Source organism: Prunus mume, unplaced genomic scaffold (assembly GCF_029339155.1).
Source record: "Prunus mume cultivar Tortuosa unplaced genomic scaffold, ASM2933915v1 scaffold26, whole genome shotgun sequence".
In the NCBI taxonomy this organism is placed as follows: domain Eukaryota; kingdom Viridiplantae; phylum Streptophyta; class Magnoliopsida; order Rosales; family Rosaceae; genus Prunus; species Prunus mume.
The window spans coordinates 95,719-118,757 of record NW_028296572.1 but is presented as its reverse complement, the minus strand read 5'-3'; the positions used below and the strand labels follow the sequence as shown (position 1 = coordinate 118,757).

Below are 23,039 nucleotides of genomic sequence, written 5' to 3'. Positions count from 1 at the left end.
CACAGATTTCAGACAGAGACAAAGGCAAATTTCCTAGTCAAACGATTCCTAATCCAAATGGACGTGAAGATTGCAATGTTGTTCGGACTCTACGTTGTGGAAAAAGTTATGACAATCGTGAAAATAGCATTGAACATGAGCAGCAAGCAGTGGAGGATAATATAGAAAATTTTGCAGCAGCAGAACCTACCAAAATTGCAGAAAAACATAAACGGGCAGATCCAGAAACTGTTCCAAAACAAGTTCCTGAGCGTGTTTATGAGGCCCCAATTCCATATCCAGAACGTTTGAAGCCAAAAGCAAAAGATCAGCAACTCAAGGACTTTATGCAGACATTATCCAATGTTCAAATCAACATTCCGTTACTGGATGCAATCAAGAAAATTCCATCATATGCCAAATTTTTGAAGGAAGTTTGCAGCAGCAAAAAGAAGCTTTTAGATTTGGAAAAAGTCATTTTGATGAACAGTGCAGTGCAGTTTTGCTACACAAATTGCCACCTAAGAAAAAAGATCCAGGGAGTTTTAATATTTCTTGCACTATTGGAAATTCTAATTTTAAAAGTGCTTTAATTGATTTGGGTGCAAGTATTAATTTGATGCCTTTTTCTGTTTTCCAGCGATTGGGGCAAGGAGATTTAAAGCCTACATCAATGATACTTCAACTAGCTGACCGTTCAATTACTTATCCAAGAGGTGTTATTGAAGATCTAATTATAAAGTTGATAATCTTTATCTACCAGCAGATTTTGTGGTTTTAGACATGGATGAAGACATTCAAACACCTATTATTTTGGGAGGCCGTTTATGGCCACTGCTAGGACTTTAATTGATGTGGAAGCTGGAACATTGACTCTACGGGTTCAAGACCAATCTGTGGTATTTAATCTATTTGAGATCGCAAAACACCTACGGAATGTTAAGATTGCATGCGTATTGACATGGTAGACAGTATGGTTCAAGACAGATTTTATGGCAGCTCAAAAACAGATCAGTTGTTACATGTTTTACAAAGGAACTTGGGGCATATTCTGAACATGAAGGTGTTCTTGAGTACATTCACGCATTGAACGGTCTGCCAACAGTATTGCCAAAGTTTAGACATGTTTACGAGAGTTTAGGGGAACCTAAACAGCCCCTTAAACCGCCCGCACAACAGCCACCAAAGCTGGAGCTGAAGCCTTTACCAGAACATCCGAAATATGCATATTTAGGAGCTGCAGAGACGCTGCCAGTTATAATTGCAGCAGATTTAACACATACAGAGGAAGATAAATTGCTTCGTGTGTTGAGAAAATATCAAGATGCATTGGGATGGACAATTGCGGACATCAAGGGAATCAGCCCAGCACTATGTATGCACAGAATCTTAATGGAAGACGATGTGAAGCCAATTGATGCTCAACGCCGCCTTAACCCAATTATGAAAGAAGTGGTCAGATCAGAGGTTATGAAATTACTTGATGCATGTATGATTTATCCTATTTCTGACAGTAAATGGGTTAGCCCGACTCAAGTTGTGCCTAAGCGGACTGGTATTACAGTGGTGAAAAATGATAATAATGAGTTAGTTCCTACACGATTGACTACGGGATGGAGAATGTGTGTAGATTATCGGAAGCTTAACACAGGGACAAGAAAAGACCATTTTCCTTTACCCTTCATTGACCAGATGTTGGAAAGGTTAGCTGGGCGTGCTTTTTATTGTTTTCTTGATGGTTATTCTGGGTATAATCAGATTCCAATTGCACCAGAGGATCAAGAGAAAACCACTTTCACTTGTCCATTTGGTACTTATGCTTATAGGAGGATGCCGTTTGGATTATGCAATGCACCTGCTACGTTTCAACGTTGTATGATGAGTATTTTTTCTGGCTTGGTCGAAAATATTGTGGAAGTTTTTATGGATAATTTTTCTGTTTTTGGGGATTCATATGATCAATGTTTACAGAATTTATCATTAGTTCTTGAGAGATGCCAAGAGACACATTTAGTGCTAAACTGGGAGAAGTGTCATTTCATGATGAAACAGGGAATTGTCTTGGGTCATTCAAGTTCTAATAGAGGCATTGAGGTTGACAAAGCAAAGATTGAAATTATTGCAAAGCTGCCACCCCCTACATCAGTAAAAGGTGTGAGATCTTTCTTAGGACATGCAGGTTTTTATCGTCGGTTCATCAAGGATTTCTCCTAGATTAGCCAACCTTTGTGCAATTTATTGACTAAGGATGCATCATTTACTTTCGATGAGGCCTGTTTAGAAGCATTCAACAAGTTGAAATCACTCCTAACTTCGGCACCCATCATTGCTGCACCAAATTGGGATTTGCCATTTGAACTAACGTGTGATGCATCGGATTATGCTGTTGGGGCAGTTTTAGGGCAGCGGAAAGATAAGCTTCCCCATGTCATTTATTATGCAAGCCGTACTCTCAATGATGCACAGCTTAACTATGCAACTACAGAGAAGGAATTGTTGGCTGTTGTGTTTGCACTAGAGAAATTTCGGTCTTATTTGGTTGGGGCTAAAGTGATTATTTATACGGATCACGCTGCACTAAAATACTTGTTGTCTAAGAAGGATGCAAAGCCTAGATTGATTCGTTGGGTTCTTTTACTTCAAGAATTTGACCTAGAGATTAAAGACAAAAAGGGCAGTGAGAATGTTGTGGCTGATCATTTATCTAGATTAATTATTTCAGCAGCTACGGAGGCGATTCTCTACCATTGAGTGAGAGTTTCCCAGACGAACAGCTATTTGCTGTCCAAATTAACACACCTTGGTTTGCAGATATTGTTAATTATTTGGTTAAGGGTGTGGTGCATCCAGATTTTTCCTACCAGCAGAAAAAGAAGTTTTTATCTGATGTGAAGCACTATTTCAGGATGAACCCTACTTGTACAAGTATTGTGCGGACCAGATTATTCGCAGTGTATTCCAGAGGCTGAACAAGACAGTGTTTTGACATTCGCACATCAGCATGCTTGTGGTGGTCATTTTGGGGGAAAACAGACACAGCTAAAATATTACAAAGTGGGTTGTATTGGCCTACTATTTTTAAAGATGCTCATGTTTGGTGCCAGGCGTGTGATAGATGTCAACGTGTGGGCAATCAGTCAAAGCGGAATGAAATGCCACAGCAAAGTATTTTGGTTGTTGAATTATTCGATGTTTGGGGCATTGACTTTATGGGACCATTCCCGTCATCCCATGGCAATCAGTACATATTGGTGGCTGTTGAATATGTTTCTAAGTGGGTCGAGGCTGTTGCAGCACCAACAAATCAAGGATCTGTGGTATCTGAAATTCCTCCAAGGCACTATTTTTCCACGTTTCGGGACACCTAGAGCGATTATCAGTGATGGGGAAAGCACTTTTAAATAAATGTTTGTCTGCACTGCTCACTAAATATGGGATAAGTCATCGGGTGGCCACTGCATACCATCCTCAAACTTCTGGGCAAGTTGAAGTTTCTAATAGGGAAATTAAGCGCATCTTAGAGAAAACAGTCAATGCCAGCCGCAAAGACTGGAGTGTTAAGTTGAATGATGCTTTATGGGCCTACAGAACAGCGTATAAAACGCCAATTGGGATGTCCCCCTTTCGGCTTGTTTATGGTAAAGCGTGTCATCTACCTATGGAGCTTGAACACAAGGCTTATTGGGCAATTAAGGAGCTAAATTGTGCCTATGATGCAGCTGGAGAAAAAAGAAAATTACAATTGCACGAGTTGGAAGAACTCCGGAATGACGCATATGAAAGTTCAAAGATTTACAAAGAGAAAACAAAAGCATTCCATGACAGTAAAATTCTCCGAAAACAGTTTCAGCCAGGTCAGAAAGTTCTATTTTTCAATTCAAGGTTGAAGTTATTCCCTGGAAAATTAAAATCTAGGTGGCAGGGTCCTTACAATGTTACTAAAGTCTATCCACACGGCGCTGTGGATATTACAAATGGGAAGACCGGTTTCGAGTTTAAAGTAAACGGTCATAGACTCAAACACTACTTGGAGGCGCCGTTTGCTTGATGCAAAGTCGGTGACTCTGAAGGAACCGGTGATTTGACCACCAGGCTTCTGCAAAGTCTAGCTACAGACTTAAAATAAAGCGCTCATTGGGAGGCAACCCAATTTTTCTAAACTCTTTAATCCTTTTAATTTCAACAAAATAATAAAAATTAAAATAAATTTTTTTTTTTTTTTGGTTGTTTTCTTTAACTAGATGTTTTTTTTATTTTCTTTCTACTCCTAATGCATCATTGATCCAATGCAGGGCACAACAATCAGCAGCAAACATCAAAAGCAAAAAAAAATCCTAGGCTGGAATCCTGCACCCAGCAGCAAGTCTACCAAATTTCCAACAACATAATTTGCAGGGATTCGAAATTATACCTATGAGATGCACGGATTGGGGGTCCTCAGGGCTTTGTGTTGTTTTGTCCTTTGAGCTTGTGTGTTTATTGCCCTCTTTCCCGTGAATCTCTCTTGTATCCGCAGACCTTACACAGCGAGCACCAATATGAGTACCTGCAGGGACCAAGAACACACATCTCTACATATCGCACATCTTTACAGATCAGGACCCAAAACAAATTCTGGAATTACTCTTACCTTCAGATGGATATCGGAAGGCATTGTTGCGGTGAGATGGCAAGTTTGCCATAATGGACGCTGGTGTGAAATGGCTGACAGAGTGAGACAGCTCTTGAGTTTTAGAGAATGCAGAAGCGAGAGAGGGGAAGGATAAATGGGCAGCTGCTAAACGTGCCAAGAATTGCATTTTCCATCACTCGCTCAAGCGCATCACAGTATAGGGTCAATTTCATTGCGAAAATTGGGGGTAAGGCACCTGCGCACATATTTGGTTCTTTGACCCAACTCAAATACACAAACCCACATCTCCCTTTTTCCAAGCATCTAGCCTTGAACCCATTCGCGCCCAGCAACCGACAAGGGTGGCGATTGAGAGATGTTGTCGTATGGTGAACCTCAGAAGTAATTGGAAAAGGGGAGAGGCAAATTTTCAAGATCGATTTTTCACAAGGCTAAGGTTTTAAGACAATATGGAGTGGGAGTGGAGTTTTATTGTGGAGAGGAAAAATTTGTTTGGCAGGTAGCATATGAGATGCTGGTTTGGGTTTTGCCAGAAGAAGAAGCGGACTTTGGGTTTGTGAGAAATGACGAAGCAGGAGAAGAGATGGAGTGGACAGCTCAGTTTGTGAAAAGGAACTGACACTGCAGCTACCACCCCGTTATATTGTATCTGTTGCTCAATGATGACACAAGTGTGGACTTGTGCGAGTTGGTCAGCTTGTCGTTGCAAGATCCCCGCTCTTGGTCCTGCCTTCGAACCCCTGGGATGTCAAATTTCTGGGTATTTTCTTTCCTATTTATTTTCTTTTATTGTTTTTCTCATTTTCTGCCTTAATTTATTTTATTTTATTTTTTTTGTTTTTCTCTTTTGCTTTCCTAATTTCTTTTCCTAGAGTGTTTTCTTTATTTTTTATTTCCATTTTCTAGGATTTAGTTGTTTGGTCTACTCTTGTTTCTTTTGCTTATTTTCCACACCTTGAGGACAATGTGTGATTTAAGTTTGGGGGTAGGAAAGTAAATTTTAGATTTTTATTTTTTTTGAGTCTTGTTTAAAATTTTCGTTTTTAAGTTAATATCCATAGATTATTTTAAACTTTAGAATAAATAGACATGGTGAAGATTCGTCCCACAATAGAGTCTTTTCTGTTTATTGTTGCTTAGACACTAATTCATGAATTATACTTTGAAATTTGCACATCACACCAACATGGTTTGTGGGGAGTACGATTGAAATACTTATTGTTTGTCCCAGTGTGTTTTAATTTTTGTTATATATAAATAAGTTAGTATGTGTTATAAAGTAATAATTGCCTCACCCGAAGCTTTGCCTAGTAATCGGGCCAGTCCTGCCTAATCAGCAGTGATTCTCGAGTTAAATGGTAGAGTTTTTGGCATGAGGCAGGGTGGTTAGTTGGTTTCGTAGCCTTTTCAGCTTGAGTTAATAAGTCCTTAGGGGTGTTCTACACCTAGTGCCCTAAAGCCTTAGTTGTTTGGGAGTCATTGACCTAAAGCTCGCTACATGGGTTGAATCGAAAGCTTAAGGGAACCAACATTGCACAACCACTACTGTTACTGAAAGAAAAAAAGAAAAAAAAAAGGAGAAAAAGAAAAAGAAATGTGTGAAGTATGAATAAAAGTGATGAGATGTAAGGGTTTTAGTCGAGTCTCTTTAACTATGATGGTTCACTTTACACCGAAGGAAGTTTGTGAATTCTTTTCTAATTGATTCTAAATAGCTTAGACTTTGTGATGGGATTAATTGGATCTTTTGAACAGATGTTCTAGTTTTTAAAATTTGCTATGGATTGCAACTTGAAGGTGGAAATTTTGTTCTGGTTAAAGTGTTAGCCAGATGTCTAGTTTGTTAAGTTTTTATTGTTGTTTGAGTCTTGTTTTGCTTGAGGACAAGCAAAGAGCTAAGTTTGGGGGTATTTTGATGAGTCGATTTTATATTATATATTTAACCCTATTCTTAGTATATTTTGGTTAATATTTTGGAAGAATTTTGATACTTTGAATTATATTTCCAATATAGGGTTTTCGACTTCCTCCGGAGCAAAACATAATCAAATGGACGAATTTTGGAGTAATTCCAGTTGGAGGACGTTCGTGAGTCACTTAGCTTGATCGTGTCAGAATTTCAGACTTTTCCACCAAGCGATGATTTCCTGGCGAATAAATAAAGGAGCAGTGCGCCATGCTGGAACAGTGATGTTTTGGGCTTTTATTGCGTTTTTGGAGCCAAAGATGACCTCGGATGGGTTCATGGCCTTCTGGAGAAGTGTTCGGAATATTTTTATCTTTAAGACGAGCTATCTTGGGCCAGATTTGGAGAAGATTTGAGACCAAAACGTGGCTGGGCAGATTTGGGCAGATTCTCCTAATCCAATTTGGACTTTATTTCCTAGTCTTATTTTATTTTAACTTAGTTTCCTTGTGGGGATTGGGTAGCTAGGTTTTAGGAGGTATTTAAGCTTCTTTTCACAGCAATTTAGAGGATCTCCTTTTAGAACTTCTTTTTGGCTTTTGGAGCAATTGCTAGGGTTTTGGATTTTCGCTACTTTCAGGTGTTTTCATTCTTATTCATTCGAATGATATTTTCTTGGATTTCAATTATGATTATGTGTAACTAATTCCTTTTGCTAGGGCGAGGCCGTAAGCCTTAGCATGAATATGTAGTTTTATTAATTTGCTTATGAATGGATGCATGTTTGCTTTGAATTATTAATCACTGTGTTTAAAACTATCTATCTATTTTAATGACTGATCACCATTAGGATATGTAGACAAGTAATTTGATGCAATTTCTGTTGGAACATCACCCTGAAATTGAGGAGGGCTTCTTGTGATTAGTAATTGTAAGTTCACTTAAGGCGAACATCACGCTCTTAAGGGTTGCATGATTTTTCAAAGGGTTTTCACAAAGCTTAATGAGTCTTGCATGTTTATATTTGATCCGAACATCACAGACAGATTGCATGTTAGATATATGCGTTTTCGCTTGAACATCACAAGGAAAATATGCATTAGGAAAACCAAACCTTCAAAGCATATATGTGGAAATTCATAAGTAATTGATAGAATTGCATAGGATTGCGACGGTGTTGGCTAAACCCTAGTTTTCTCTAAATTGTTAGTCTTTAAAAAGAAATCATTTCTCTTCTTTGCTGTTATTATTTCCCAACTTTCAGCTTTCTTTTACTGTTAGTTTAATCTTTTCAAATTCATAAACTTCAAATCTTTGATAAAATCTATTTTAGTTATTAATTAAGAGTTAGTTTAATTACAGATTAGTCAAACAATCTTTGGGGACAACGACCTTGCATGAGCATTTATACTACAATTACCTTGTATTCTTGCAAGTATTTTTAGTGATTTTAACCCTGTTTGCGCAGGTACTAAAAATCCTATCACTACCTATCAAGAAGGATACATGAAAGATGTCGAAAGGTGTTTTGGCATCCTTCAAGCTCGGTGGTTGATTATTCGAGGTGCGGCCCGTATGTTTGATGAGGAGATCCTCAGAAGCATTATGATGACTTGCATCATCCTCCATAATATGATTGTGGAGGATGAGTACGATTATGATGATTTAGAGGTCTACGAATCGAATCCAATGAACACGGCCTTGACCCGGATTTATGAAAGGCCAATGGGGCCAAGTGGAGAACCGTTTGAGCTGGAACCGTTGGTGAGGGACGGTCGTTTCATGACCCGGATGATAGATCGATATACAAAGATGCAATCTTCGTATATTCATGAAAGACGTCAACTTGACTTGATGGAGCATTTATGGGCAGTGAAAGGCAATGAAGATGAATGATGGAGCATAGATGCTTTGGTTATGTTTTATTTAGTTATGGTTTGGTTGTATTGTTTTTTATTTATTATGGTTTGGTTGGTTGTGGTTTGTTATTATTATTGTGCCTTGTTTGTAGTTTTCTTTAATTTTAATTATGTTTTGTTTGATGTATGGAATATGTTGAATAAAAAGTTCTTTTATTGAATGCTTTGTTTATTAAATAAAGAAATCCAATACAAGTCATTAAGAATTACTACTACTTAAATAAATACATGAAGTACAACAACTTTAATAGAAAACGTGAAAAATAAAAATACATAAAAGGTATGCCAACTAATTTAATGGTTTTGATCATTTAACCAATCTGTGTTGCTAGGCCCATCATCCCTGGAAAAGTCTTCTTCTCATAATATCCCTTCGTTCTAGCTTCCAATATTGTTTTGTTTCAAGGGACATATGGCTTGTATCCATCGCCATGGTTTCCCAATTCGTCTTCTCCATATCTTTTTTGCGCAAATAATCCCTTTCTCGTGCACACTCGGCTTGAATTGCCACCTCCATATCTTGGCGTTTCTGCTCCATTTCAATTCTTACGGCGTTCTGCCTTGCAATTTCCTCCAAAAACTTTGAATTATTATTGCTTGAATTACCCGCTTTCTTTGCCTTCGCAACCTTTCGGCCAATGGGCCTCGGCTCCTTTTCAATGGGTGAGTCTTGACTCATAGGGGAATCGAGAGGTGAATCCGATGTCGTTGAATCACGGAGTGGCGTCTCGTTTAACACAACGGCGGGACCCGTGGGAATAATTATGAAGCGTTTACAATATTTCACCACCTCCCAACATTCATGATGGTTGAAACTTTTTTTGCCACCCCCGGTTGCACCGAACCACATCTGTGCTTGAATCATCTATTTACTAAAAAAATGGAAATGCAAGAAATATTTAAAATATATTGGATATGCAAGTAACAAAAAAAAAAGGAAATGCAATTAACCTTACAAATAAATTGGAAGTGCAAGAAATATGAAGAAACAATTGGAAATGCAAGAAATATTAACAACATATTGAAAATGCAAGAAATGTTAACAAAATATTTAAAATGCAAGAAATATTAACAAAATATTGAAAATGCAATAAATATTAACAACATATATATATTAGGATATTAAACTTAATAAAACAAAAATTACAAAATACTTCCCTCGTTAGTACGATTTTCCCCGCTTCTATAGTTGTCCATCGCTTTTGCCAAGGCATCTCTCCATTTCCCAACTCTTTATTAAGAATTTTCTACCTACTCGACAATGCCATTTCCGTACAAGTCGATCCTGGAATTTTTTCGCAAAATTCGACACGAATTTTTTTCCACATATGGAAAAATTTCATCTCATTGCCTGTCACGGGACAATGACAAACTTGGAGTCAAGCCTCACATAAAGAAACATCTTTCATGGTGCTCTAAGCCCCTCTGGTTTCGATAGAAGAAGCCATAAAAATAAGAAATAAAAATACAAGGTGAAAGAGAGGAAAATGTTGAGTAAAGAGTGAATAAAAGGTAGAGTCATAGTAGAAGTATAATAAAATGTATGAGGATTGGTGTTGAAAGTGAAGAGTATTGATAGGTATTTATTTTTAAAAAAATCAGAACTTTTTAGTATTTTTTAAAAAAAATTTTGATTTTTTTTCATAATTTTATTACATGAAAAATGACAGCTGTTGGATGAGGATTGGAGAAGCAAATCGGAGCGCTGGGGGCGTGACACGTGGCTTCCAACCGTGGATTCTGCGTCGCGCTGACGTCAGTGCACGCTGGGTAAAAAAAATCCACCCCTTGCCCGGGCCTGAGCTCACCGCTGGAAACTTCGTTTTTTATTTTTTCCCCCCCAGCCCAGCTCCTTGCTGGAGTTGTTCTAAATGAGATTATATAGTCCACCAGTGAAAAATCCCCCTCATTTGCTCCTCCAATTTAACGAGCTTGAAAACTGGTTTGCAATGTAACACCCTCGCTATATTGAACTCGCGAGTCCGAACTAAACCATCGCACTGTCATCGCTCAACCTCACTGTCACCACCACCAACTGTATCGATACCAACAACAATACCCAATTGAACACCCAATCAATTGACCCAGAGAGTCCTTTCTATTTGCTCTGGTTCCTCATGGGGTTACTTAATTTCTTCAACCAAACAAACCCAGATCACTGGCTTGTCAAGATAAAAAAGGATGTGCGGCGTGCCTGGGAGAACACCTTTGCTGAAGCCTCTATTTGAAGCTCTCCTGATTAAATTTAATAAATAAATAATAAAAAAAGAGTCAAAAGGGGACAAGGAGAACTGGGGAAAAAGGGGATGTGGAGGTGGGTTGCGATGGGAGAGAGAGAGAGAGAGAAAAAGAGAGAGAATTGGGGTTGGTTGATGCGAGCTCCGATAGTTCTTCTGTTTGCAAAGGCGCAGAAGGTGAAGAAGCAAGAGAACGTGGGAGGTTTCTCATTAAAGGGAAAAAAAATAGAGAGAATAAAAAGAAGAGTGCTGCTAAACGAACTTAAAATTAACTGAGTACACTCTATGATCTAAGTACACTCTAATATTTTAATTAAAATGTAAAATTAAGTAAGTACACCCTATGGAACTACCAAAAATACCCCTGGTACACCCTAATACTTGTAGTATTATTTTATAGTTGATTTTTTAATAGATTAGCTATCATCCACATGACTGCTTGTTAGTTCATATGGTGATAAAAAAAAACTATATAGACGATCTTTGATTTAGAAAAGTGTTCACCTAAACAGAGAACAATATAACAGAAACGTGGAGAGGGTGAAATTCTTGGAAAATCTTAACGTTGCAGATCCATGGGCTAACTCACTAGGACTCAGCTACATACTAATGAATTCATTTTACTTAGTGTTAAAAAGTATTATACATTGAATTGGTTAAGGGATGAACAAGTTTAGCCAGATCAAATTTCAGTTTGATTATTTGTCCAAAATACATCCCCACCTGTCCAATCATATTGAAATTTTTCAAAGAACTCATCTATGGTGATGTTACTCTTACAATTTTAGTTTGGTTAGATGTCAGCAGAATTATTCCACTTTCTTCTTCTTCTTTTTTACTTCTTTCGCAACTTGAGCCATGCAGCCTCTTACAGCACCCACTACTCCTTATAGTATATGCAGGGCCCCGGTGCCAAACGTAATGGATAACTTAGTTTTTAGGCCTCATGGGCATTGAACCAACCCTTAGGGTACAGAGCAAATCAATTGTTCAATCCATACATGGCTACCACTCACGAATTCAATATGAAAAAAGATATAAAATATATACGATATTTCACTTTCTTAATCATCTTATGACCAATTCTCTACTGTCAAGCAAACTGCTTGAGTCCAAGGAAGAGGATATACTTACAGTCTTGCATTTATAATCAGAGGCAGCAACTAAAGATCTTCGGTCATACCATAAGAGTCTCCGGTGACTAGTTGTTGAGTCATCCTCATCTTTTACAGTACATGGCAGCATAGTATCTGCAACCTTGAGTGGGATGTCAATTCCATATATTCTTTTTGGTCATTTTATATTAGGGTAAATCAGTAATTCAATATATAATTTTATAGTAGGGTGTACTCAGTTAATTTTAGGGTTCGTTTAGCAGCACTCTAAAAAGAATACAAATTTATAAATGAACCCAATTCTAGACATGTATTTATAAAAAGGGAGCTTTAGTTTTAAAGCATAATATAGTTTACTAATTTAGTAGAAAGAAATACAATTTAGTCTAATTAGCAAAAGGCAAAAAACCAAAATGTAACAAAAATACCATTACAAAATATGAAAATTACAACATATGCCATTTTCAGTATTTAGTTTTAAACAAAAACTGAAAAACGACATCAAACCAAAACTGAACCAAAACGACATCAACCGAAACCAAAATTGAATCACAACTCATTCGCGCGACGTTTCAACTTCACCTCCAGAAACCTCCAGACCACCAACGATCATCGAAGACCACCAACCCATTCGTGCGACCATCGCATCGAAGACCACCAACGATCGAAGCCGATTCTTCATTCTCTCTTCAAATGGCGGTTCCAACCTATTCCCCCAAAATCGAAACGGCGAGCGACGGCGACTAGCGACGGCGGCGACCGAGCGACGACCGGCGGCGGCGATTGAAGGGTTTAGCACTCTCTTGGGGAAAAATCGTAAGAAAATGACCCCTAACACAAATTTGCCTTTGATTTTAGGGTTCTGAAATTTTACTTACTGTCATTCTGCAATGTAGTTTAGGTTTTGGGTTTAGTTTTGGTTTGAAAACCTCTAAAAACCGAAAAATCACAAAAGAGCATCAAAGCATTTTACATTTGAAAGAAAACAGAAACTGCATTGTAGTTTCTGCTAAATTATTTATACTTCTTTCCATTTCACATCATGTTGTTATGTAGTTTTTGTTATGTTTTGTAGTTCTTGTTTTGACTATGCTGATCTTTCAATTTCATGTCAAGTTGATGTATATTTTCTGGTATATTCTATTTTTGCATTCGATGAACCGCAAACGCATTGCAGTTTACGTGCATTTCACGCCATGTTGTTCTGTAGTTTCTGTTATGTTTTGTAGTTCTTGTTTTGGCTATGCTGATGTTTCAATTTCATGTCAAGTTGATGCATATTTTCTGGTATATTCTGTTTTTTGCATTTTAGTGAAAGACAAATTGCATTGCAGATGAACCACAAAGCATTGCAGTTTCTGTTTGCTTGTAGTTTATCTCTACTTGTCCTAATAATATTTTCATCCCTTCTTGTTGCAGATCACAAATGGCACAAGAAATGTCACCACAAAAGGAGGAAGCTCAAAACCAACCAAAACGAAGATTCAAAATGATGGCTCAAAAGAGTAAATCAAAGCCAAAGCCAAAGCCAAAGCCAAACTATGATCGGAAAGCAAAGCACCCAGACTATGTCCAATTTCGGTGCAATGTCAACGCTTTCAACAAAGATCATTACGGACGAAAAGACAAGCTGAATGAAAGGCAGAAGAAGCTTCTCAAGAACACCCCATTCTGGAACTTGATTGAGGTGTTTTACAACCAGAGGATTGACATGAATAACATGAATAAGTCAGACCTTGACTTAGTTCAGCTGCTTAAGAAGTTTGATCCGGATACAAAGTCCTTCAAATTTGGCACCGAAGCATTCAAAATCACAGGCAATGCAGTGACTCAGATTCTAGGACTGCCAAATAAAGGAAAATCAGTCAAACTTGTCAATGATAGGTACACTTCTACCTTCAGAATAAGGCACTTTGGAGAAAAGGGAAAACCATCAAAAAATCTGGTAGAAGCAGAATTACTGAAGACAATTTCATTGGCAAACCAACCGAAGAAAGAAAAGGCCAAGGCAAAGCAAAAGAAAGAAGCTGAAGAAGAAGAAGAAGAAGTTGACTACGACAAGGAGGTGGTCAGCATAATATTGATTCACCTATGCATGACATTCCTTTTTGCCAACGCTTCGTCTACTTTGCATTGGAAAGTATTTGAGCACTGTGTGAATCTGGACACACTTTCAAGCTATTCTTGGGCAAGTCTGTTTCAGCCTACATGAATGAATCCTTGGTCGCAAAAGCAAAAGCAAAAGCAAAGAAGGGAGGAGAAGGCTTTATAGGAGCTGTTTCGGGTTGCATTATCCTAATATTGGTAAGTAGCAGTGGCTTATGCAATGCATTTTGAGTTTTAGGCAATGCGCTGATTTCCTTTAGTGCAATGCGCTGCTTTATCCTAAGCTTCCAACCTAATTTATGATATATCTTGTTTTTGAACTGTGCAGTTTCTACTGTGTGAGAGGACAAACATAATACAACCAATCCTGGGCAAGGAGAAAGAAACTCCTGCCATTCTTAAATGGAGTCTTGTGGAACTTCACACAAGATTCAACCAAATAAAGGACTTGAATGACATCGAGGTATGCAATTTATCGCATGTTGTTCTACTTTAATGTATCTTGAATGTGAATTCATGCTAAATCATTCTCATTGTACAGGGTATGTTCAAAACTCCTAAAAAGCGAAAAACTACCAGGGAAGAGGAAGACACTGTTGACAAGGTAATTAAAATCAGTATACAGTGCATTGCAGTTTGTGTTTTCTACATTTCAGTTTGTATTTTATCCAATGTAGTGAACCACAAACTGCATTGCAATTTCTGTGCTTCTTGAATGTTGCTCATTTCACGCCATGTTGTTCTGTAGTTTCTGTTATGTTTTGTAGTTCTTGTTTTGACTATGTTGATCTTTCAATTTCATGTCAAGTTGATGCATATTTTCTGGTATATTCTGTTTTGTGCATTTTAGTGAAAGACAAACTGCATTGCAGTTTGTATTTTATCCAATGCAGTTTTTGAATCATTCAATCTCATTGTACAAGGTATTTTGAAAGCATATAAAAAGAGAAAAACTACCAGAGAAAAGGGAGACCCTCTTGACAAGGTATAAGAATCTCTAAATAGAGAATTATGCATTGCGTTTCCATTTCCTCCAATGCAGTGCAGTTTCTAATTAGTTTCCGTTCAATATGCAGAAAAAAGAAAAAGAAGATGAAGGACAACAAAGAGAAGCAGAGGAAGCAGTAAGACCAAGGAAAACCTGATAATGCTGATCAAACTCCAGAATTAAAAGAGGATGGAAAGAAGAAAATGTTTGAGAATGAAGCTGGAAATGAACCTCTTGCAATTCAAGACCTCTTGGTGAAGTCCATGACAGACCAAATCAACTATCACCAACGTCAAGATCCTAGCTTCATTTGCCCAGAAAGATTACAACTGTGGAAGGATGAAAAAATGAAGACAGTGAGAAGAAAATGAAGGAATTGTGGGATATATTTATCCAAGGAGAAAAGAGATCAAAGGAGTGGAAGCGAAGTTGGCAACATACGTAGAGAAATTAGATAATGAAGAATATGTGACTGCCACCATGACAGTGGAATCTACAGCTCAACTTCAGAAATACAAAATCTAAAAAGGAGGATTGCAGAATTGGAAGGCAAGGAAACTCGTATTGACATGGAGAAGATTGCCAAGAAAAAGGAGATTGAAGAAAAGTACAAGGTAGAAATTCAAAGCTTGTTGTCAGACCCAACAGTCTTTGAAATGGAGATGGATCTGCCTACAACACAACCAACACAACCAGTTGAAGAGCAAGAAGAAGAAGAAGAAGAGAAAGAAGAAGACAAGAAAGAAGAAGAGAAGCAACAAGAAGAGAAAGAAGAAGAGAAGAAGCAAGACGCTCCAACACCTGATGTTCCTTCAAGAGTACTAAGGCTGAAGAATAGAGAAAGAAAGAGGCTTCAAGCATCTTGCTATGTGTACGAAAAAAATAAGAAACCAAAAAAGAAGGCAAAAAAGGATGATGAAGAACTACCACAATTCAAGATTATCTCTTCCGAGGAGCAATCAACACAAGATGATCCTCAAAATCAGAAGGTGGTATGCAATTATCGCAGTTCGCCGCTTATGTTTTCTCGCTTATTAAACGAAAACTGCATTGCAGTTTATGTTTTATCAAATGGAGTTTCTAATTAGTTTTCTTTCGATCTGCAGTTAACACAAGAGGCATCTCAGCCCGATGCCACAAATCCAATTCTTGATCCCCCAAAAGGAACGAGCCTTCATGATTCAATACCTGTAGGTATGCAAGAATCAAATGATGAAGATGAAGGACAAAAAAAGCCAACAAAGAAAAAACTAGGATGGGGTCAAAAGAAGGTTTGGCAGAAAATTCCAAAGGAGGACAGGGACAGAATTCAAGAATACTACTTAAGTACTCAACCTAGGTAATATCTCTATTCCAAATGAACAACTCTTTCATCTTTTAATTACAATTAAACTAAAACTAATCTTGTGAATTCAGGCAGGACTCGATAGTGAGAAAGTGACAAACCATGATATCAAAGATATTGTATGGGACCTGGAACTGTCACAAAACGTAAGTATAAAATACTAATTCTATAAACACACTGCACTGCTTTTTTTATTTGTGCTACCTATATTACCCGTTAATAATTCCATTTTTCTCCAATCAATGTGAAACAGGTTATTGAGGCCTATATCCAAATAGAGGAGGAGAAAATAGGGCCCATGCAGACAGATAGTCCACAGTACATGTCTACATGGACTTGGGTAAGAATTATTTTGAAAATTCAAAGTTGTTTAAAGCAGACACTGTGATCATAGCTGAAAAATATATACTAACAAATTGCTATTCAATGATATCAGCTTACATGCAAACCTTTCTAGAACCAAATTGGCATAGGGCCTCAGATGAACACTTACTTGAAAACTCGAAATGCAATGTTCTCTTCCCGATCATTTCAAGTTCGAGTTCCACTTTACACTTCTCACATTTCACAAAATTGAACGAAAGTGGAGACACTACAATCCACTTAGATCGTTGGGATCTAGAAAAGAAGAAAAGTGTATTGACATTGCTCAAAATTTTGTAAGTGGAATGAAACTGTCTTAATTTCTCAGGACGTGAAACACAATGAAAGCAATGCGCTTCAGATTATATACTGCTTAATTTCGACCAAAACTATAATATGCAATGCACTGATTACCATTTCTTTTTCTCTTTTTTTCTTCTTCTTTAAACAGGTTAATATTGTGGAAGGGTGGCTAGAATATATCAGACCACAAGCACAAGAGTTCTTAGAAACTAAAAAATACCAAAACTTGTGAAGCAAAAAGAAGGGCCCCCTACACCTGCACAGGTTGATTTGTCCCCAAATGAAGAACTCACTCTAAATTGGATTATGCAAAATCCATATCAGTTTCCATTTGAGGATGACACAGAATGTGCTCAACAAAATTCATCTTCGTAAGAATTGTGTCTACTCAACCATTCATTACAATTTGAAATCATTCAAAACCAAAAGCTAATCTCAGTATTCATTTGCAGGTTGGATTGCGGCATGTTCGTCATGTTCTACATGGATAAAATAGCACAAGGACAACCCATTCCAAAAAGTGTGGACAAGAAATTCATGAATGAATATCGAGCACAATTTGTCACAAAACTCCTACACCATAAACACTGTGTAATTAATCGTCTCTAGTGATTTGCTGTTAACTCAAGACAATATGTATCTTAATTCTTGTGGATGTTTGTAAATATTTCTAGTTATGGTATATGAGAACATATTTCTATACATATAAACTGTAATATAATCTTGGAACAGATGCAACACAAAAGAGGGAAACAACAAAGCTGCCTTTGAATTTTCTGGTCAAATCGCAACAAATTAAAAGCTGATCGGGTGAGTTTATATAAATAAATAAATAATCTGCTCAAAAAATGTGAAAAGAACCCAAGAGCCAAAGCCATAATCAAAGTACTTTGCTCAAAACACATTTAAGTAGGTCAGCGTTGTAACATTCCAATATACTTGCAAAAATTATTACTGAAATTGAATTATCGAACAAGAAACTACGCTGCAGTTTACTGGTCTTGAACAAGCTACTGCGATTGGTCAAATCTGACTGCTTTGCTCAAAAGGTAAAGGCATAATCAAAGTACTAAAACTAATATCAAAACACATTTAACTCCATGAGCAGTTATAACATTCCCATAGACTAGCAAAAGTATTCTGAAATTGAATTATAGGACAAGTTCATTTCAAAATCTGCAACAAATAAAAGAAGCTCGGTTTTACGTATAAAATCTGCTCAAATCGAAAACAAGCATTCAATGGCGGTCAAAAAGCGAATATCCACTCATGAAACAATTGTATAATTTTCATTAACTTCAAAAAGAATCATAATATCCAATTAGAAGCTGTGTAGCCAATTAAAAGCAACTAAAGCGCAATGAGGTTTTGCAAAAAGTGCAATGCAGAAATTGACTATACATTCACTAAACCATATCTAACGTAAGCAATCGTCAACTGAGAAGGAATGTTCATATCACAGCCTTGCAAGTCTTCCTATTATGCCTAGTAACACTACACCGACTGCATTTCAATGGCCTTTTAAATTCACCAAAAGCTTTGATCCTCTTTGTTGGTGGTCTTCCGGCTGGCCTCTTTGTAATTGGCGGAAGCACAACTCCTACAAATTGCATTGATGTCCAAGCCTTTCCCAATATCCGAATAGGAAAAATAGGACTCTCATAGGCTTTTCGAAAGAAGTCAGTCCTATAGTAACACTCCACGTAATCATAAATTGAATCTTTCTTTGCTAGAATTGCAGCTACCGCATGCGTGCAAGGAAAACCGTCAATTTGCCAAAGACGGCAAGAACAAGTCCTTTGCTCAAGATCAACCATCACAGAATAATCAGCAAATACTTCAAAAACAATGAAACTAGAACGACGAACTACCCAAGTCCTACCGCCTCCGCAATTTTGCCACAGTCTAGTTTGCATCTCCGGACACAAAATTGTTGTCCACTTCTCCGCTTCAATTAGTCGTTGAGAATTCAATACCATCAATTTCTGTCGAATCCCTTCTATCAAAGGTAGCACCGGCAAATCTCGAAACACACCAACCCAATTATTAAATGACTCCGCTAAACTATTTGCCATCTCCCCATACCGCATTCCTTTGAAATATGCGTTTGCATAGTGATCTCTAGACAAATCAAATATAAATGTCTTCACTTTCGAACTCCCAACAATCACCAACTCCTCCATTGCTACCGTAAACTCTTCCTCTGTAACAGCATATGCGCACCTACTAAATAAATTGATAACACGGTCTTGGAGCAATTTCCCATAACCTGACTTCGGGTACTTCGATATCAAATTCTGTTTGAGGTGATAGTACTTGATGAAGAATGAGGCCATCCAGGAAACACAAACCCCATTGCATTTAACAAACCTTGATTGCGATCCGAGAAAAAGGTCACCACTCTCCCCATCGGTAGCAAAATAGAAGCCAAATGTTGAAGAAACCAAGTCCAATTCTCCTCCGTCTCAGAATCAACAACTCCAAAAGCTAGAGGATAAAACCCTGCAAAACAAAACCAAAAGCACAAGTATAAGCAAAAAAGGGAAATTGCAGTGCAGTTTTTGAAAACAAATCTGCTCAAATTTGAAAGGAAACCAAAAGGCAAATCCATGATCCAAGTACTAAAACTAAGTTTAAAACACATTTAAGTTCATGACCGTTGCAACATTCCCACAGACATACAAAAATTATTAAGAAAATCGAATTATGAAACAAGCTGGAATGCGTTTGCTAAAAATTGCAACAAATGGAATCGCAATACATTACAGTAACCATACCTTGAGTTCCATTCTTTCCGGAAGCACGGAGAAGGCGCCTTGTACTTGCTCTTCAAAAGCGTAGCATCAGCGAACAACAAGGGTATGCAATATTGAAATCCAGCAATGCAACCGCCAAAGCGACACAAAAAACCGTCTAAGCGATTAATTCCAGCTTCACATTCAAGAGTGTAGAGAGAACCAGGGTTAGTTTCCTTTACGGCGTCTGCATACCACACTAACTCGTTGAAGGACTTCGACTCATCACCGTGAACGTTCAATTTAGCTAACTCTTTGCCAAACCATGCATGGTAGTATGAAATGTCTATACCATAATAATCTTTGAACTCATGTATAATCTCAAGTAGCTGGCTCACTGGTTTTGCACTGTCCACAATGAGGAGGACACCACGAGACTTCATCATCTTACTCTTTGATTCCGTATCCGACCCACACATGTATGCACATTATTTAATGTCCGAATTACAAAACACAGTAGCTTCACAACGAGAAGCATAAACACGCCAGCTACAACCCTCCAATTTCTTATTCGAACAAATAGCAACCACCCGTTTCTTATCATTGCCGGCATATAAAAATTAAATCCTACTTCAAGAGCGTACTTGCACAATTTCAAACGGAACTCCCTGCACCACCGTCAAACTTCGCCTACATGATGTATGTCGTCTCCCACTCATTCGACAACAAAGGCTTAGCACTTGCTATCTTCGACCTGCCCTAAAATTCATTTCTGTCTTGACAAGATACTAGAACATGACGACTCGCCTTTTCACATGCAATCAACTCCTTATTTACACAAAAATCACCACTATATTCACAGCTTGATAAATCCTTCACTAAAATATCAACACTCTTCTCATTTGATACAAACAAAAATGTCCTCATCATGTCCAAATCGCTATCCGTTTCTAGAAAACAACTCGGATAAGCAGCGAATACCGTAACGTAAAACAACCCAACTGCAAACCCTTAAACCTTAGACACAAAGTCTTCAAAATATCAACCATGGATGACTCTGATGAAACTGAAAACATAATGGTTTCCGACTTATATGTGCACTTGGCAATGACACACACCTCCATTAGCCTTGAAAATGCAAACAAAACAACAAACAAAAACAGAAAATAATTTAAATCAGTAAATAATGTACATGAGCAGTTGTAAAATTCCAATAGACTTCCAAATATTAGTCTGAAATCGAATTATGAAACAAGAAACCGCAATGCAGTTTCTACCAAAACTACAACAAGCGGATGTAGTTTATGAGAAAATCAAAACAATTCGAATAGAAACCAAAAGGAAACCACGATAAAAGTACTAAAACTAAATTCCATAAACATACAAGTCGATATAAACGAAAACATGTTCTAAAGTACTCATACCTCAAAACTTAGGATGCCAAAAATCTCTACAACCAAACAGCAGCTTAAAATCAAATCTGATCACGAAATGAAGAATATAGGGTTTAGCATTGAACGCCACAAGATCGCGCAACAAAATCGAGCCACAAAGCGAGCTCGAAATACCGAACTAAGGAGACAGAAATCACCTAACGAATCTGGGCCAGCCTTTGGCCTAATCTAAAATAGCTATTTTTTTTTAAGTATTAAAACCCAAACTAAAATACCTAATATCTCACTTACTAATTAGTAAACTTAATAATGTCTAATACCTAATTTTCCTTAATATTTTATTTCACCAAGGGTATTTTCAAGGTTATTGAACAAAATGGAAAATAATGTTGTGCAAAAAACACTCCAAGACCTTGTTGTTAATGGACTACACAACTACCGCACACAAGCCACACAAAGATAAAGTACGCACACAAACCGAAAAGTAAACACGCATACAAAGTATACAAGAATTTATAGAGATTCGACATTGTGTTTGTGTCATCTTTGATGATTCCTGAGAAATTCACTAGTAAGAAAGAGTTCATTTGGTTACAATGAAGAACCCCCTTTGCTCTCTCTCAAACCGTAGCTCTCTTTTCTCTCACCCTTAGCTCAAACCCAATTTGATACCTTAGTTTTCTCACATTATGAAAACCTAGCCCTAAAGTGTCTATTTATAGTTCATAGAACTTAAGTAAAAACTGAATTCACTCCAGTACTTGCGATTGTTGCTCCCAGGATTTAAGTGATTGGTTGGTTTCGAAACCAACTACTAGTCGCCTTTTGCATCTCCTCCCTGATTCGAATTGTTTTATGAGATCCAAACTTCAACAATCTCCATCTTGGCGAGTCTTAAACACCTTGTGAAAACATTAACCCCTATAAGCTCTTCAAACCTCTTGGAAATTGTTATAGTAATTCCCAAGATCTCCACCTCAATATTTAGCATGCAACAACATTGAGCAAGCTCCAACAATGTGTGAACTTCTCAGCTGTGAATGGCTTGGTCAAGTAATCCAAAGTGTTCTCATATGTATGAACCTTCTTTATTGCAATATCCCCATCGTTCACCCAATCCCTTATTCAGTGGTACCATACATCAATATTCTTAGACCTTCCATGAAACACTTGATTCTTGACTAAGCATATAGCACTCTAATTCTCACTTTGAACCACCACCAAGCCTTGAGCTATCCCCAACTCATGTGACAATCTTCGAAGCCATATTGCTTCCTTAGAAGCCTCTGTTAGCACCATAAACTTCGCTTCGGTAGTAGAAAAGGCACAAACCGATTGTAGTTCTGCTCTCCAACTAACTGGTCCTCCACCACTAGTGAAAACATATCCCGTAGTATATTTCCTCTTGTCTAAGTCCCCAGCATAATCTGAATCCACATAGCCTGACACACATGCCTTTCCTTGTAGTCTTTTAAACAAGATCCCAAACTTCTTAGTGCCCTTCAAATACTGGAGAATCCACTTCATCGCATTCCAATGTTGTTTGCCCGAATTCACCATGTATCTTGAGACCACACTAATCGCTTAAGCTAAGTTGGGGCGTGTGCAAACCATTGGGTACATGAGACACCCTACCGTGCTTGCATACGAAACTTTACTCATCTCATCCTTCTCTTTGTCACTAGAAGAACATTCTTGAGCACTTAAGCTAAAATGCTTCGCCAAAAGAGTAGACACAGGCTTGCAATCCAACATGTTGAATTTCTCAAGTACCTTAGATATGTACTTGCCTTGTGATAGACACAACTTGCCGTTATCTCGGTCTCTCCTTATCTCCATTCCTAGGATCTTTTGTACGGCACCAAGATCCTCCATGTCAAACTTGTTTCTAAGCAAAGTCTTCAATTCTTGGACCTTTGACATCTCTTGACACGCGATTAGTATATCATCCACATAGAGTAGCAATAGGATGATCTTCCCATCCTTGAACACATGAGAGTACACACAACAACCCAA

The 23,039-nt window shown here is 37.7% G+C and overlaps 4 pseudogenes across 1 annotated transcript; 2 read left to right on the top strand and 2 right to left on the bottom strand.

Annotated features, from left to right (window-relative positions):
• Positions 1-13,215: 13,215 nt before the first annotated feature.
• Positions 13,216-13,841, top strand: LOC148914265 (uncharacterized; annotated as a pseudogene).
• Positions 13,842-15,041: 1,200 nt separating this feature from the next.
• On the top strand, positions 15,042-17,475 carry LOC148914264 (uncharacterized; annotated as a pseudogene). Its single transcript, XR_016123124.1, has 5 exons — positions 15,042-15,872; positions 15,990-16,222; positions 16,482-16,568; positions 17,043-17,265; positions 17,347-17,475. The product of XR_016123124.1 is annotated as an uncharacterized LOC148914264 (transcript).
• An 870-nt stretch (positions 17,476-18,345) lies between these two features.
• LOC148914263 (uncharacterized) lies at positions 18,346-19,304 on the bottom strand (annotated as a pseudogene).
• A 2,916-nt stretch (positions 19,305-22,220) lies between these two features.
• LOC148914262 (secreted RxLR effector protein 161 pseudogene) lies at positions 22,221-22,583 on the bottom strand (annotated as a pseudogene).
• Between the last annotated feature and the right edge of the window lie 456 nt (positions 22,584-23,039).